The following is an 18177-nucleotide window of genomic DNA, read 5'->3' on the forward strand; positions in this document are numbered from 1 at the left end:
TGCCCCGATACAAAGTGGCGGGACCTCCTGCCGCCTTTGGAGGGTGAGCAGCCCCGGTGGGCCAGCCTGTATTCCACCTTTGTCCCGAGGCCCATCGGGGACACTAGTTGGTGGCTCCTTCACGGAGCTGTGAGCATGGGCGTGTTTTTGACACAGTTCACCCCCATCCCAGATACTTGCCCTTTTTGCAATATGAGGGAAACCCTGGCGCACGTATATTTAGAGTGTGCCAGGCTGCAGCCCCTTTTCCGGCTCCTCACGAATATTTTATTACGCTTTTGGCTACACTTTTCCCCTCACCTTTTTATCTACACACTCCCCATCCGTGGCCCCACAAAATCGCAAGATCCCCTGGTTAACCTCCTCCTAGCCCTAGCTAAAACAGCCATTTATAAAACCAGAGAGGGGAGGTTGGCTAATGAAGCGTCCTGCGATTGTAGGGCCGTTTTCCGAGCTTCAGTACATTCACGTATCCGGGCGGAATTCCTCTGGGCGGCGTCCACCCACTCCCTTGATGCCTTCGAGGAGCGGTGGGCGCTGTCCGAGGTTCTCTGCTCAGTGATCCCGTCCAGTTCCCTCCATCGGACCCTTTGATTGAGGGGAAGAGCGAGAGACCCCAGCCCCAGCCGTTGCTGCTGTGGATACCATCATCACTGTCACCTAGGAGGGGTCCTATCACACATGGTGTACATCCCCCCCACCCCCCAAACCGCCCACCCCGCAGCCATGCCCATCTTGTCGGGCACTCTCAGGAGAGGAATAATCAGTGACACTGGGCATGGCACTAGGTAACTCAAGGGGGTGGAAGACCATGAGTGTTGAGGAAGTCCCCCCGCTCTAGGCCACCAGGTAACTCAGGAGGGTGGAAGACCACGAGTGTCGAGGAAGTCCCCCCGCTCTGGGCCCAGGCTAGCCTGAACACTTCTCCCTCCTGAAGGCTGCTGTGTTATACCTTGTGTTTGCTTTTGTTTTGTTACATAGTTTTGCTTTATCCTTTTTGGTGATTCCTTGTAAGTGTTACACAAATAAAATTCTTTTCTGCTTCAAAAAAAAACCACTCTCCTGCTGCCTTCTGGCCATGCTGTATCACAACACACATATCAGGCATATTCTTTACCTGATGTAGCAGTATTTGAAGATTGCTGTAGAGAAACCTTGTAATTTACTCTTGTGTGACCTCTTCGTGAGATGCCTGTGACAAAATGGGAGCTATTGTCATGCACCCTGCTAAGTATTTTGCATCTGTCCAAAGACAGGCTCTGTAGACTGGATCTCAATGGTCACCAGGAGAGAAGCAGAAAGAGGCCAGTGTCCCTGTTCTCCCCAGTCCGCTCGGGGACAACTTGTCAGAACTTGAGGAACCGCAATGACTGCCCTGGCCACAGCAGCCTCCCCATTCCCCCAGGGGGCTCTGCAAAGATCAGGCACCTAGCTCTGCGCTCTTTAACTGGCTTTGTGGCAACTCCCGCGATAGGCAGGTGTCATTGGGGATCACATGGTGGGTACTGGGCCTTTTCTGATTGGCTAATTAGGTGGGCCGCTTGTTTCTCAGGTTGATGCTCTGGGTTTCCCTGTGACTGAGCTGGCCAGCGATCCAACTGGGATGCCTGTGTCCCAGGCTGAATTGAGCTCTATCTTGGAATATGAATCATGATGGCTCCTTGGGCCAGCTCTCCTTTTGGCATGCCAGGAATAAATGCCTGGGGAAGGCGAGTGCTGCTGGCTTAGTGAATGAGGTGAAATTTGCACAGATTTCCAGATGAACTGCAGTGCAGTGAAGCCCATCTGTTTGAGTGGATAGACTGTGGGGAGACTTTAAACTCTAGCATTTTGGCATCAACAGTCAGTAGCAAAATTCGCTCATGTGAGATGCAGTTTTGAAGTTCTTCCACTGGTTTGGGGAAGAAAGAAATCCTAGTTCCTTTCAGCGACTTTAAGGGCCTTGGCCTTCACTGTATAGTAACTTTAGAGAGCGTCGTTCATAACTGAATTCTTTGTAAAGCCGAATGAAGTTTACCACCCTGGGCAGCTGGGGGCTGTCAGGCTGTAGCTTTAAACAAGGTGTATTTAGCCAAAAGTGCAGATATGAAATACATGCTAAACCTTGATGGTTTGCTGATGAGTCAGCAGCTCACTAACCTTTTAGCAGAACAAACAAGACACTTCCTATAAGTCATGACTGGCAGGATGCCTTGCTGGCCCTCAGCAAAGCCTCAAGTTGTGCAGCCCACAAGCCCACACAATTGGTCTCACTAGTGAAGGAAAGCCTGACCCCTGTGCCCTAGTCCTGCCCACGTGTTCCCAGAACACCCCCACTCAGCATGGAGGGACAGGTCTGCCAACTCCGTGCCACTCAGGGATTTTCCTGTGGCAGGGGAAGGCCATGATGGTAAGTTATGTCAGCTCTTTAACCCCTTAGCACCACAGGAGAAGCATTGAGGATCTGGCCCCAATACTTTAAACAGGGCAATTGCTTTATGCCAGTGACTTACATTAACTCCATGCTCTCGGTGAAGAGCTAGGACAATGGTACTGCAAAGGCAGCCCTCTCTGAATGCAGCGTTCTTATGCTGTGGCTGGGATGTCTAACCAACATCGCTGAATGTCTGGTCTCGGTTCAGCTGCTGTGCAACTCCCCAGGTTTTAAGGACTGGACATGCAGGAAATGTTAAGTAGTTTTCTTGCCAGAAAATTGCATATCAGCTACAGAAAACAGAAGGGCTGTTGTTCTGACAGGGGGATGCCTCTGAAGACCTTCAGAGGCTACGGGCTCCCTCAGATGTTGTCTTCCTAAGTCAAAACTGTTTCTTAATAATAAAAGCTTTTTTTTCAGGTGCATCTCTGTCTCCATGGCTGACTCTTTGCCTGGGTTTATGCACCATGAGCAGCTAAACTCTCTCTAGATTGTGTTTTAAATGTTTTGCAAGGAGGGGGGAAGTGTTTTGTCTTCTCTTGCTTCTTTGTGATGTGTAATGGAGGCCTGAAAGGTTTCAAAAAAGTCTCTGGTGCCTTTTGTTGCAGGAGACCTGAAGTAGGAACTTTCTTAGACCTGAAGTGATAAATGGGGGGATGCTGACTCTTTAACAAAGAGAGATTTACTCCTAGCTCTTTGTTAACAAAAGCAAATACCCCCTGCACCAGAATTTTAAACCTGGTATAGTCCTGCCTGTTCTCCCATCTTCTACAATAGTCTCCAGATTCAGGCCCTGGTATACTTCAGGGGCCCAGAATGAAAGCGCCAGGGCTTGTAGAAAGCCCCACAAACAAGGGATGGAGCAAATATTTCCCTCCCAGCTACAGAATTCTCAGGAGGGAAAGTGAGAGAGCAGGAACTGTTGGGAAATATTTCGTACAAAAGTGACCAGGTGGCAGCACCATGTTTACTTGTGGTTTGTGTCTATACTTACACTGGTCACAGGAAAAGCTTGTTCCCTTAGCAACTGCCCCTACAGGCAGCGGGAAAGCCAGCTTTCCCCTTTGTGTTTGTCCCTAGCAGGAGCTGCCTTCTGCTCCTGAGCGAAGGTTGGGCAAGTAGCTGAACCTGTTTTCTCCTCCCCTCCAAGTTGGGAGAGATTGTGAAGGGTCAGATAGGCTCCTTTTGCTGCAACTGTATTTAAAGGATCATGTGAAGAGGGAATTGGCTTGGAGAAGCTGGAAAAATGGCAGTTTCTGCCCTGATCTCAGGTCTAAGGAGGCCCATTACAGTGCAGTGCAGGCCAGAGGGATGACAGTTCACTGGCCCATGGTTCAAACTGCCATTATAGCCATTCCAGGAGGCATGGGGGAGTGACCCCATCTACAGAAACATTTGCCAAGGGGACACCAACCCCTCTAAACTTCCCCTGACATGGAAAAAACAACCAGCCAAACCAGAGCAGAGCAGCAGGTCACCTTCAGGCCTCTTAGCGACTAGGGACAGAAAGCCCAGGATGAAGAGTGACTCCGATGGAAAAATACATTGCTTGCCCAGAGCCATGAACATGAAGTCAGGACACCAAGGCTGATGAAAGCCAATGGGGCACCCTGTAGGGACACCTGCTTGTTTCCTGTGGAGGCTTGGAAAACTCTACTGCAGTGGTCCCCAAACTCTGGGGTACACCTCCTAGGGGGGCGCGGAGGAACGTTTAGGGGCGTGCAGCAGGGCCCAGGCCAGCTCCCATGTGGGGCAGGGAGGGAGCGTCACCCAGGCCCACTCGGCCTCCAGCCCAGCTCAGACGCCAGTCCCAGCTCCACTCTGGCCCTGCTCCTAACCCAGATGCAGCTTCGCCCTCATTCCCTCTCTGCCCCCAGTCCCAGCTCCGCTCTGCCCCCAGCCCAGCTCTGCCTCATTCCCTCTCCGCCCCCAGCCCAGCTCCACCCTCATTCCCTCTCTGCCCCCAGCCCAGCTCTGCCTCATTCCCTCTCTGCCCCCAGTCCCAGCTCCGCTCTGCCCCCAGCCCAGCTCTGCCTCATTCCCTCTCCGCCCCCAGCCCAGCTCCGCCTCATTCCCTCTCCGTCCCCAGCCCAGCTCCACCCTCATTCCCTCTCTGCCCCCGGTCCCAGCTCCGCTCTGCCCCCAGCCCAGCTCTGCCTCATTCCCTCTCTGCCCCCAGTCCCAGCTCCGCTCTGCCCCCAGCCCAGCTCTGCCTCATTCCCTCTCCGCCCCCAGCCCAGCTCCACCCTCATTCCCTCTCTGCCCCCGGTCCCAGCTCCGCTCCGCCCCCAGCCCAGCTCCACCCTCATTCCCTCTCTGCCCCCAGCCCAGCTCCGCCTCTAGCCCCAGCTCCTCTGCCATCCCCAGTCCTGCCCCCAGCTCCACCTGCAGCCCAAACTCCTCTGCTGAGGCTGCCTTGGTGGTGCAGTAATGGAGGGGCAGTGCGGACAGATTCCATTACTGGTAAGGGGCGGGGGGCACAACAGGAAAAGTTTGGGCACCGCTGCGCTGCAGCTTCCTGGCTTAGGAAAACAATCCAACCCTGCAGATTTCAGCAACAGCCACCTGCCATTTTGGGAAGAAAACCAGCCCAGGGGAAGAACAATGCACCCTCAGGGTTTGGGCCAGTTCTAGCATTGAGCCACCAGGGCTAACACCCAATGGCCAGGGTTTGACCTTCTGTTATGGCCACCAATGAGACCATCCCCTTCCCTCAAATACCTCCAGCACATCACACGGCCACAGGAAGAGTACGGAAGAGGAAACATCAGCTTCCTTTCCACTTCTGAATGTGAGCAAAACAGGCAGGACTGGATGCACAGGGCAGGGCTTCTGGTTTGTGTGTTCTGGGGGAACAGAGGAAATGGTGAGATTCTGGAGCAAGAAGGATCCTGGCCACACACCTGAATCCTACTCAGGCTGTGGGTGAGACGCTGCTAAGTGGATTGGTGCCATGTAGTAGTTATCACATTGGCCTTCTCAAACATGGTGCTTTTAGCTATTCCTCAGGGCATGGCCAGAACTTTATCTTTGGGCATTGCCATGTTGTGTTTTGCTGGCTCCTCACTTGAGCCATGGAAAATGTGGGACTTCTGTTCCCATTATTCCACTAGCACTGGCTTTGTAGCTCCATTCTCAGCCCTGGTTCCCAACCGCAGGTCCTTGGGGGAGGTGCAGACAGGTCCCACTACAGGTAAAGGGGACACAATGGAAAAAGTTTGGGGATCACTGGTTTAAGGCCAGAAGGGAGCACCAGATCCTCTTGTCAGACCTTCTGTATGTCACAGGCCACCATCACCATCCAACACCTGCACACTCAACACAACAACCAAAATTAGTCTTGAGCTGGTTTATCAATTATTTGTCAAGAGGGACCCTAAATATATTGATCCCGGATCTTTTTGCTGCTGTTAACTCTGTGACAGAAGCATTACATATATGTAAGCAGGGTCTGAATGAGCTCTTCCCTGCCATCTAGTGATGAACTGGGCAGAAGATCTCCAGAGCAGACTGAAAGACACGTATTTTCCCTAGGTGATCAGCACCTATACCTGCTTTACCAAAGTGATCAGTTTTGGTTGTTTGGGGTTAAAATTCGCTTTACTACTGAATACAGGTTAATGAAATGTTGTTATTCTTATTATATGAATAAAGGGTAGGAGAACTGTATTTGGCATGTCCTGATTGAGGTGGGTTTGACCCTAAGCACCCCTGCATTCACACCCACACACTTTGTGAGGTATCATTTGAAAACAAATAACTCACTGGTCATTGACATTCCTGCACAATGTATGTTTGTGATGTGTACTAGGAGTTTTGGATGTGTATTAGAATTGTGACTAAAATGTGTTTAAATCAGGCATGTCGGGGGAGTTGATAAACGGGCCTGTCCTAGATAAAGGAATGTGTTTGCTTCGCTGACCAGCGGCCTGCTCGTCAGGCAGAGACAATGCAGGTCCAGTTGTATATCAAGTGAACAAAGCTATCAAGCTAACAAGTGGGGGAGACAGCATGGCGTCTACACCCAGCAGGAGAGAGAAGCTTGGTCTGGGTTTTACTTTTCAAAGGTTTACTGGTCTATACAGATGCGGTGCTGAACCTCAAGTGATAAGCAATTGAATCAACTGACTGTATACAGCATTTCTGTATTATAAAATTGGATAGAGTTAGGTCTTTTCTGAAAGCTAACAGCACACTACTGATTAATATTGTGAAGGGTCTGTAGTAACACTATAGAAGAAAACATGGATATTATGATATTAACGATATTATGATTTAAAGTCTGTGGCCAAACAGGGAGAAACAGGTTCCCTCCCAGAGAGGAGAGAAGGCAGCTATCTACCTGTCTCCAATCAGATTAATCAAAGTGTGACCAAAAATGATGGAAGCCCCATTTACATAAAATCAGCAAGAGGATGGGAAGGCCACAGGAAGGGAAGAACAGCATGAGGTCATCCTGCTTCTTGAAACAAAGTCATTGAACTCTGAAAAATATAAGCAAAGACAGCAGCCATCTTTGGCATCCATCACTAGACAGACACAAGGGAACAGAGCTCTTGCAAGCTGAGAAAGATGGGTCCTTCAACCAAAGTGGGGATAGGAGGATAGAAGTCTCTGGGAACTGACTATAGGTGAGAAAAAACATCTTGAACAAAGCCAGTACCTTGCTAGATTAAGTTTTAAACTTTTAGATGCTTGTTTTCACTTTCGTTTGGTTGTAACCATTTCTAACTTTATTCCTTTTACTTGGCATCCCGTAACCTACTGTCCTGTTGTTAATAAATTTGCTTTATTTTACTATAAACCAGCTCAGTGCTGTGTTTGCGGGGATAGGTGTATTCACCCCAGTTAAGTGAATAATCTGTAATGTGCTTTTGTGTTTTTAGAGGACCAAACAAGCCTCATTATTTCTCTGAACTGTCCAGGAGAGGGCTGGACATTGCAGAGCTCACAGTTCTGGGAAAATCCAGGACCAGGAGTGCGTTAGGGTCACCTTGCTGGTTGTAACCAAGGCTGGTGGAAGGCAGAGTGGGGCTGTAGACAGTCTGTGGGGGTCAGAGGTACTGAACCAGGGCTGTCTAGTACATAGGCACTCAGGCCTGGTCTACACTACGAGTTGAGGTCGAATTTAGCAGCGTTACCTCGATTTAACTGTGCACCTGTCCAAACGACGAAGCCCTTTTTTTTTACTTAAAGGGCTCTTAAAATCGATTTCTTTACTCCACCCCCAACAAGGGGATTAGCGCTGAAATCGGCCTTGCTGGGTCAAATTTGGGGTAATGTGGATGCAATTCAATGGTATTGGCCTCTGGGAGCTATCCCAGAGTGCTCAGTTGTGACCGCTCTGGACAGGTCTCTCAACTCAGATGCACTGGCCAAGTAGACAGGAAAAGGCACGCGAATTTTTGAATCTCATTTCCTGTTTGGCCAGCATGGCGAGCTCACCTGCACAGGTCACCATGCAGAGCTCATCATCACAGGAGACCATGCAGTCCCAGAATCGCCGAAGAGCTCCAGCACGGACCGAACGGGAGGTACGGGATCTGATCGCTGTATAGGGTGATGAATCTGTGCTGGCAGAACTCCATTCGAAAAGATGTGTAACCCTTCTGCCAATCAGAGCTGGCAGCAACAAGGGTCGGGTTCAGTATCTAGGGGATCCATTCCAATAACACAATGCAAAACCAGCTCGAGCCCCCACCCAGTGACCTGGGACAAATATATACCACCCCGCTGGGTGCCTCTAAGAGGCAATACTTCCCCTCTCGCAAGCACAGAGTCTGAGTGTAGCAAAAGCCTTTTAATAACAGAGAGAAACAATGTGGCATTATGTTGGGGAAACACCACCAACCGGATTCATAACACAACCCATGAGCAAAAACCCACCCCAAGCAAATTGGGGCATGTCCTTTCCCTTGGGTTCTTGAGTCCAGCAACCCGAAATCACCCAAAGTCCCAAAAGTCCAATGGCCCAGAAGTCTCTGTCCCTGGTCAGGGCAGCCCCAGAGTTCGAAAGTTTATCTGCGGAGCTTTACCTCCCAACCTGGGTGGAGATGGGCGGGGGAGAAGAGGTAAGAGGCACCTTACATGATCTGAAGCTGACCGCCCCACAGCTCCATAGGGCTTCGCTTCGCTCTGCTCCACCAGCCGGTCTACAAACTGCTCCGATCAGCATCCCACAAGCAGCTCCCGCTGTCCCATGAACTGCTCCACTAGCCAGACCATGAACTGCTCCGCTCCGCGTCCCCCAGGCAGCTCCCGCCGTCCCATGAACTGCTCCACCAGCCGGTCCAGAAGCCGCTCCAGCCGTCCCGCAAACTGCTCCACAATAGATCTTCAGGCTCCCCCACTACTTAGCACAGCGCTCAGTGATTTCAGCTCTTAGTCAGTTCAGCTCTTTGGTGATTTCAGCTTGTAGTAAGGGAGCCTCAGCGCTGGTGCATCTTTAGCCCAAAGTGAGCTCAGCTCAGCAGCCTGTAACTAGACTCCTAATGGAATCAACATTAGCTCTGAGATTCCACAGTGGAGAGAGGAGGAAGTGCAATTAGCACGTAAGGCCCTCACCAGGCAGCCCGTGCCACCAAGTATAAATACCTGTCCCCAGCCTCTCTCACTTCACAGAGTTTTGGAACCCACGTCCCTTGTCTAGCGAGTGCTACTTAGTTGATGGCGAGTCCCTCCATCATAACAAAAGGCCACGTACAGTTCCAAGCACAGTTCCCATAATCAGGGTAATAACAATTTATTCTGGACTCTGCTTACAGATGAAATGCCAAAATATTTGAAAAAAATCTCCAATGGCATGAAGGACAGAGGCTATAACAGGGACCCGCAGCAGTGCCGTGTGAAAATTAAGGAGTTCAGGCAGGCCTACCAAAAAACCAGAGAGGCAAACGGCCGCTCCAGTTCAGAGTCCCAGACATGCTGCTTCTATGATGAGCTGCATGCCATTCTAGGGGTGCAGCCACCACTACCCCAACCCTGTGCTTTGACTCCATCTGAGGAGTGGAAAACAACACAGAAGCGGGTTTTGTGAGTGAGGAAGATGATGATGAGGAGGAGGTTGTAGATAGCTTACAGCAAGGAAGTGGAGAAACCGGTTTCCCCAACAGCCAGGATCTGTTTATCACCCTGGACCTGGACCCAGTACCCCCTGAACCCACCCAAGGCGGGTTCCCCGACCCTGAAGGCGGAGAAGGGACCTCTCATGAGTGTACCTTTGTAAATATTATACATGGTTTAAAAGCAAGTGTGTTTAATGATTAATTTGCCCTGGCATTTGTGGCCAGCACAGCTACTGGAAAGGTCTGTTAACGTGTCCGGGGATGGAGTGGAAATTCTCCAGGGAGGTCCCCATAAAGCTCTCCTGGATGTACTCACAAAGCCTTTGCAAAAGGTTTCTGGGGAGGGAAGCCTTATTCTGTCCTCCATGGTAGGACACTTTACCACACCAGGCCAGTAGACCATAGTTGGGAATCGTTGCAGAACAAAGCATTGCAGCATATGGTCCCGGTGTTTGCTGGCATTCAAACAACATCGGTTCTTTATCTCTCTGTGTTACCCTCAGGAGAGTGATATCATTCATGGTCACCTGGTTGAAATAGGGTGGTTTTAGTAATCAGACATTCAGAGGTGCCCGTTCCTGCTGGGCTGTTTGCCTGTGGCTGAACAGAAATCTTCCCTGCTGTTAGCCACGCAGTGTGGGGAGGGGTGAAGCCATCATCCCAGAAATTGTGTGTGCGCGTGCGGGTGGCAGGGTGGGGGGTTAGTTGGGTTTCTGCTGCACGTTAACCTGGAAAGCACAGCCCCTCCTTTTAAATTGCCAGCCCATTTTAAATGGCCAACCCAACGGCTACTTCATAAGGGAAATGAGGGCACTGCTGTTTGAAACCATTCCCACATTATGAAGGTTAAAGAAGCCAAAAGACTGTGGCTGCCTGCAAGCCGAATTCTGCTGCCTGGCCCTGCGTGAGTGATCTCTCATGCCAAACCAGCATACCCTCAATAAGAGGGAAAATGCAATCTTGTAATGAAAGCATGTGTGCTATGTAATGTTAACAGCAAGGTTTACCCTGAAAGAGTGTACCAATTGTTCTATAAAATGTGTCTTTTTAACTACCACTCTCCCTTTTTTTCCTCCACCAGCTGCATATGTTTCTCCTTCCCAGAGGCTAGCAAACATTAGAAGGCAAAAAAAATCGCACTCACGATGAAATGTTCTCTGACCTCATGACCAATGCTCAGGCTGCTGGAGGATCAAACTCATATGCTCCAGTGTATGGTTGAGCTGCAGGAAAGGCAGCAGGACCACAGACCACTGCTACAGCCCCTGTGTAACCAACCACCCTCCTCCCCAAGTTCCATAGCCTCCTCACCCAGACGCCCAAGAACGCGGTGTGGGGCGCATCCGGCCACTCCACCCCAGAGGATTGCCCAAGCAACAGAAGGCTGGCATTCAATAAGTTTTAAAGTTTTAAAGTGCTGTGTGGCCTTGTCCTTCCCTCCTCCACCACCCCACCCAGTGCTTCCCTCCTCCACCACCCCTCCCGGGTTACCTTGGCAGTTATTCCCCTATTTGTGTGATGAATAAATAAAGAATGTATGAATGAGAAGCAACAATGACTATATTGCCTCTTCAAGCAGTGATCGAAGGGGGGAGGAGAGGGTGCTTAGCTTACAGGAAAGTAGAGTGAAACCGGGGGCGGGGTGGGATTTCCGTCAAGGAGAAACAAACAGAACTTTCACACCGTAGCCTGGCCATTCCTGAAACTGGTTTTCAAAGCTTCTCTGATGCGTACCCTGCCCTCCTGTACTCTTCTAATCGCCCTGGTGTCTGGCTGCATGTAATCAGCAGCCAGGCGATTTGCCTCAACCTCCCACCCCGCCATAAACGTCTCCCCCTTACTCTCACAGATATTGTGGAGCGCACAGCAAGCAGTAATAACAATGGGAATATCGGTTTCGCTGAGGTCTAACTGAGTCAGTAAACTTTGCCAGTGCGCTTTTAAACGCCCAAATGCACATTCTACCACCTTTCTGCACTTGCTCAGCCTATAGTTGAACGGCTCCTGACTACTCTCCAGGCTGCCTGTGTACGGCTTCATGAGCCATGGCACTAAGGGGTGGGCTACGTCCCCAAGGATAACTATAGGCATTTCAACTTCCCCAGTGGTTATATTCTGGTCTGGAAAGTAAGTCCCTTGCTGCAGCTGTTGAAACAGACCAGAGTTCCTGCAGATGCGAACATCACTTACCTTTCCTAACCATCCCACGTTGATGTTGGTGGAACGTCCCTTGTGATCCACCAGTGCTGGCAGCACCATTGAAAAGTACCCCTTTCGGTTTATGTACTCGCTGCCTTGGTGCTCTGGTGCCAAGATAGGGATATGCATTCCGTCTATCGCCCCACCACAGTTAGGGAATCCCATTGCAGCAAAGCCATCCACTATGACCTGCACGTTTCCCAGGGTCACTACCCTTGATATCAGCAGCTCAGTGACAGCGTTGGCTACTTGCATCACAGCAGCTCCCACAGTAGATTTGCCCACTCCAAATTGATTCCCGACTGACCGGTAGCTGTTTGGCATTGCAAGCTTCCTCAGGGCTATCGTCACTAGCTTCTCAACTGTGAGGGCTGCTCTCATCTTGGTATTCCTGCTCTTCAGGGCAGGGGAAAGCAAGTCACAAAGTTCCATGAAAGTGCCCTTACACATGCGAAAGTTTCCCGGGCCCAGAATTGGTGTTCCACGCCATGAACCTGCCCAGTTGACACCATGATGTGCACATTGCAGGGGCCCGTACTTTGTGAAAAGTCTATGTCCATGTCCTCATCACTCTCGTCACTGCGCTGCAGTTGCCTCCTCCTTGCCTGGTTTAGCTTTTCTTGCAGGTTATGGTTCTACGTATCCTGCTTGATAACGTGTGCAGTGTTTATAGTGCTCATAAATGCCACGGTGATCTGAGTGGGCTCCATGTTCCCAGTGCTATGGCGTCTGTGCTGAAAAAAGGTGCAAAACGATTGTCTGCCGTTGCTCTGATGGAGGAAGGGGTGACTGACAACATGGCTTACACGGTTGGCTTACAGGAATTAAAATCAACAAAGGGGGTGGCTTTGCATCAAGGAGAAACAGAATGGCCCCCTCAAGGATAGAACTCAAAACCCTGGGTTTAGCAGGCCGTTGATTTCGCGGAGGGAGGGAGGAGAAAATGAATACAAAACAAATCTGGTCTATTTCTTGTTTTGATCCACTTCATCTATCTTTATACATCTTGCTGACAGCAGACGGTGCAGTATGACTGCTGGCCATCGTCGTTTCCTGGCTGCTGGGCAGAAGACCGTGCAGTACGACTGCCGGCAGGACTGAATCGCCATGAGATGAAACTTAAAAGGGAAATGACCTGGCTGAGTCACTCCTATGTTTGCCCAGGCACCCCTGACCGACCTCACCGAGGTTAGCTAAAAGGGCACCCTGGAGTACAGCAACGATGGCTACCAATCATACTGCAATGTCTGCTGCCAAAAGGCAATGAGCTGCTGCTGTGTAGCAATGCAGTACCATGTCTGCCAGCACCCAGGAGACATACGGTGACAGTGAGCTGAGCAGGCTCCATGCTTGCCATGGTATGGCGTCTGCATGGGTAACCCAGGAAAAAAGGCACGAAACAATTGTCTGCCTTTGCTTTCACAGAGGGAGGGAGGGAAGGGATGCCTGACGATATTTACCCAGAACCACCCGCGACAATGTTTTTGCCTCATCAGGCATTGGGATTTCTACCCAGAATTCAAATGGGCAGCAGAGACTGCGGGAACTGTGGGATAGCTACCCACAGTGCAATGCTCCAGAAGTCGACAGTTGCCTCGGTACTGTGGATGCACTCTGCCAACTAAACGCACTTAGAGCATTTGTGTGGGGACACACACTGTATAAAAACGCTTTCTACAAAACCGACTTCTATAAATTTGACCTAATTTCATAGTGTAGACATAGCAGACTGTGACCTGCAGACTTGTGGGATGGTTGTGAACATCCCACAGGGGAGCTACAGCAACAAAGCACTGTGAAGCACCCAGGATTGCAGGGCAAGTGGTAGAAAAACCCCTCACTGGTCTGGACTGCACCCTGAACTCCATGACAGGGAGTCACCCAAAATTGAGACTCACTTGCGAAGCAGGGGGTAGTGACGTCAGATACAAGTGAAAGTCAGAGGGGTTGAAAATAGGTTTTCCTAGGTACGGCTCTGTTTAAATGGCCCTACAAGCCATTTGATGTGATATAAGAATGGCCATACTGGTTCAGACCAATGATCCATCTAGCCCAACATCCTGTCTTTGCCACCAGCCAGTGCTAGATCCTTTAGAGGGAATGAATAGAATAGGGCAGTTATCAAGTGATCCATCCCCTGTTGTCCAGTCCTAGCTTCTGGCAGTTGGAGGCTTAGGAATGCCCAGAGCATGGGGTTGCATCCCTGACCAGCTTGGCTAATAGCCATTGAAGGATCTGTCCTCCGTGAATTTACCTAATTCTTTTTTAATCCAGTTATACTATGGCCTTTGCAGCATTCCCTGGTCACAAGTTCCGCAGGCTGACTGAGCATTGTGTAAAGAAGTCCTTCCTTTTGTTTGTTTTAAACCTGCTGCCTATTAATTTCATCCGGTGATCCCTGGTTCTGATGTTGTGTGAAGGGGTAAATAACACTCCCCTGTTCACTGTCTCCGCACCCATCACGATTTTCTAGACCTCTGTCGTATCCCCCCTTAGTCCTCTCTTTTCTAAGATGAACCCCCAGTCTTTTAAATCCCTCTTCATTTAGAAGCTGTTCCATACCCTTCATCACTTTTCTTGCCCTTCTCTGGACCTTTTCCAACTCTGATATATCTTTTTTGAGATGGGGTGACCAGAACTGCACGCAGTGTACAAGGTGTGGGCGCACCATGGATTTATATAGTGGTATTATGATAGTTTCTGACCCTTCCTCTCTAGTGTTTAACAACATTGCTGACTTGATTCAAATGAGTGTCCTGGTTTTTTGTCAGTGATCACTGAGCTGAGCTAATTGATAAGCTGATTGAAGGGGGCTGAACCTTAGACATGGCCTAGTGGTGAAAAGACAATGCAGACAAGAGAGCAGCAGAGAGGTTCCCCACTCATAGGCGCCAACTTCTGGTGCCAGTGGGAGCCCCAACTCCACCCCTGCTCCTGCCCCTCCTCCCCCTGCCCCGCCCCCATTCCAACCCCTTCCCCGAAGTCCCTGACCCAACTCCGCCCCCTCTCTGCCCCATTGGACTCCTTCCCCAAATCCCCGCCCCAGCTCTGCCTCTTTCCCACCTCCTCCCCTGAGCGCACTGTGTTTCTGCTCCTCCCCCCTCCCTCCCATAGCTTGTTATGCCTCAAAACAGCTGTTTTGTGGCGACAAGCTCTGGGAGGAGAAGTGGCGACACAGCGCGCTCAGGGGAGGAGGCAGAGCCAGAGGTGAGGTGGGACGGGGGGCAGGGAGGGGAGCATGGCTGCCTGTGGGTGCAGAGCACCCACCAATTTTTCCCCGGGGGTGCTCCAACCCTGGAGCACTCTTGTAGTCAGTGCCTATGTCCCCACTAACATGTGAAATCACTTGCGCCCTGAAATCGCTATGAACTGGGCTACATCTTGGAACCTTGGAACACAGCATTGCAGGGAGAGGCAGCAGTGATGGTGGCAGCTTAGGCCAGCGATGACAGCAGCAGAGACGCAGCGACACTGATGAGCAAAGTCCAGAGGTCTCACCCAGCCACCCTCTTCCCATGGGAGCCGGAGGTGAACCCTCCCTGAAATGCACCTCTGGACTCTGGGGACATCGCTGACCTCAGCCAAGAAACCATGAGCAGGGTACAGTGGAGGGAAAGGGGAGCAAAGTGTTAAAGAGACATTTGCCTGTTGGACTTTCACACCCTAAGGTGGGAAACCGAGAAAAAGGATGCTGGCCAAGGTACTGAGGGGGTGTGTGTGTTTTACTGGTTGGTTGTGTTCGTGCGTGTCAGTGTTTCCCCAAATTTATGCTCGGTTTTCTTCTTGAATAAAAGTTTTCGTCTATTGTACACTGCAATGCTTGAGTGGAGACATATTGCCTCTTAGAGGCACCCAGGAGTGGTGTTTAGTTTTCCCAGATTACTGGATGGAGGGCTCGAGTTGGTTCTGTATTGTATTGTTAAGAGAAACACCTATAGGAACCCAGCTCTTGTCTCTGCCGAAACCACCTGGTAGACGGGTTACATATGCAAAGTAATGCACTATAGGAGGAAAAAAATAAACTATAAATATACCTTATAAGGTTCTAAATTAACTGTTTCAACTCAGGAAAGGGGCCTAGGATGCGTAAGGAATGGTATAGAGAATACTACCAAGAATATTAGAATACCTTTATATAAATCAATGGTGCAGCTCATCCAGATACTGTGTACAGTCAATGTCTCCATATCTCAAAACAAATATTACAGAATTAGAAGGGATTCAGAGAAGGGCAATGAGAATGATCAGGGGGTTGGGAAAACTCTCCTGTGAAGAGAGACTGAAAAGATTTGAGTTGTTTGCATTACAGACAAGAGAAAGAAGAAGAGACCATGAGAAAAGTCTGTAAAATGATGAATGGTACAGATCTGGCGCCTATCTCAGCTGCGGGGCCTGATCTGGTAGGCATTTCCAGAGGCCACCTGCTGGCTAAGACTTTGCGAACAGTGACAAATGCTGCTGACCCTTCTTTTAAACTTTTGTCCAGTGGTTAGGCACTCACCAGGATGCGGGAGACTGCCTGATGGGGATTAGAGACTTAGACCTTGGGTTTCCTATATTGCAGGGGACTAGCCTAACCGCTGTACTGTAGGGTATTCTGGGAGAGGAGGGAGGGGATCTCTTTCAGTTTCTCCTCTTGAAGCTGTTTCACAATGTGTGAATAATTAAATAATCATTGGGGGAGGGACTAGAACTTGGGTCTCCTCTGAAGTTTCACTACTCAGACATGGGTAACCAAGTAAGGTTAATGTGGTGGCAATAAAACCAAAGTCATTTCCCCGTCTTTTGAACAATTAACCAGCCTGCACTTTCCACAGGGCTTCCTGGACAGAAAGCACAGGCCTAGCGAGGACTCCATCTTGTTCTCTGACCCAGACAAGTTGCGGAATGAATGACACCGCATCAAGAGATTGGGGTTTGGATGAAGGCTAGCTGGCTCAGGCTTAATCCAGATAGGATAGGTGTTAGTAGGCGTGGGGAAGCACCCAGAAGACAGGTGATGATTATTCCCACTCCCTGATGGCAGGAATGTGTCTGGCATTTGCAAATCAAGTCTGCACCCAGGGGGGAGTGGGTGTGTGTATTAGCTCCGGGATGGTCAGGGCGAGGCAGTGGCCCAGTAGGCAGTTCTGTGTCTGTGCTCTACAGAAGAGGGCAGCCTTTCTTTCCTGATGGACACAGACTTGCTGTCTTTATCCCAGGTGCTGTCCCTTGAGACTGGATGACTGGTACACATGCTCTTCAGGGCTGTACACTGGGGTCATTTGGAAACTGAAGCTAGTGCAGAACACAGGTGCCTGCGAGGTGTCCCACAGAGAGCACATCACAGAGGGGCTCTGCACAGGGTGCCAGTAAGCTCCCAAACAGAATTCAGGGTATTTCTTTTCATCTAACAAAGCCCTAAATGTGGGGCCTTGAGAGTCTGCCTCTGTGTATGATGTTGCTCCGGTGAGACCAATGAGGCCTTGAGCTTGAGTGCGCACATTATAAATGGGAGGGGGCGGGGGACACATACCCTTTTTTGTTGAAAAACTTCAAAAGGTCTCAGCTTTATCCTGATGCAGAATGAGAAATGTTTCAAAATGGGAAAACTGTCACAAGCCACTTTCCAGCCAGCTCTAGCTCAGACTAGAGGAGCATCTTGGATCATATGTTTTCAGTGTTTTCGTGATGAACCAAGAGTCTGTAATTAAAGCACTGATGAATTAGAACCGTAGGCTGGGCCTTGAAAGGAGGAATTCACTAATAGTTGCCATCTCTTTTCTCCTAGAGCCCAAAAGTACACACACACACTCACACACACACACTCACACACACACACACACACACTGGGTGTTGGTGACTGTGCAATGCACTATGCTGCTACAGCAACAGAACCTGTTTCAGCACCCACTTAGTGGCACATAAGAAGAATTCAAATTCTAAGATTTCACTTAATCTAGAATAGCAAAATCAGAATGACACCTGTGCCAGCTGGAGAACTACAGACATATCAGCTTCCCTAGCCCAGAAACAAAAACACATTGCATCCTATCTTAGAGGTGACTTACTAGCAGCCACGTACCTCCAGGACTGGCTGGCTGGTGATATATAGCTTGACCATTAATGTAATTTTATACATGTCCAGGCAAGGTCTACGACAAGGACCAAAATATTTCACGACAATAGCCCTGCCTTAGAAGAAGCTGGAGTCTGGTGATATGCTGCTGGAGGTTGTCAGCGGTATTTATGGTAGTGCATTTTAAATCATAACATAAGAATGGCTATACTTGGCAGATCAAAGGTCCATCTAGCCCAATATCCTGTCTTCTGACAGTGGCCAATGCCAGGTGCCCCAGAGAGAATGAACAGAACATGTAATCATCTAGTGATCCATCCCCTGTTACCCATTCCCAGCTTGTGGCAAACAGAGGCTAAGGACACCATCCCTGTCCATCCTGGCCAATAGCCATTGATGGACCTATCCTCCATGAATTTATTCTGTTCTTTTTTGAACCCTGT

This window comes from Lepidochelys kempii, chromosome 13 (assembly GCF_965140265.1).
Source record: "Lepidochelys kempii isolate rLepKem1 chromosome 13, rLepKem1.hap2, whole genome shotgun sequence".
Lineage (NCBI taxonomy): Eukaryota > Metazoa > Chordata > Testudines > Cheloniidae > Lepidochelys > Lepidochelys kempii.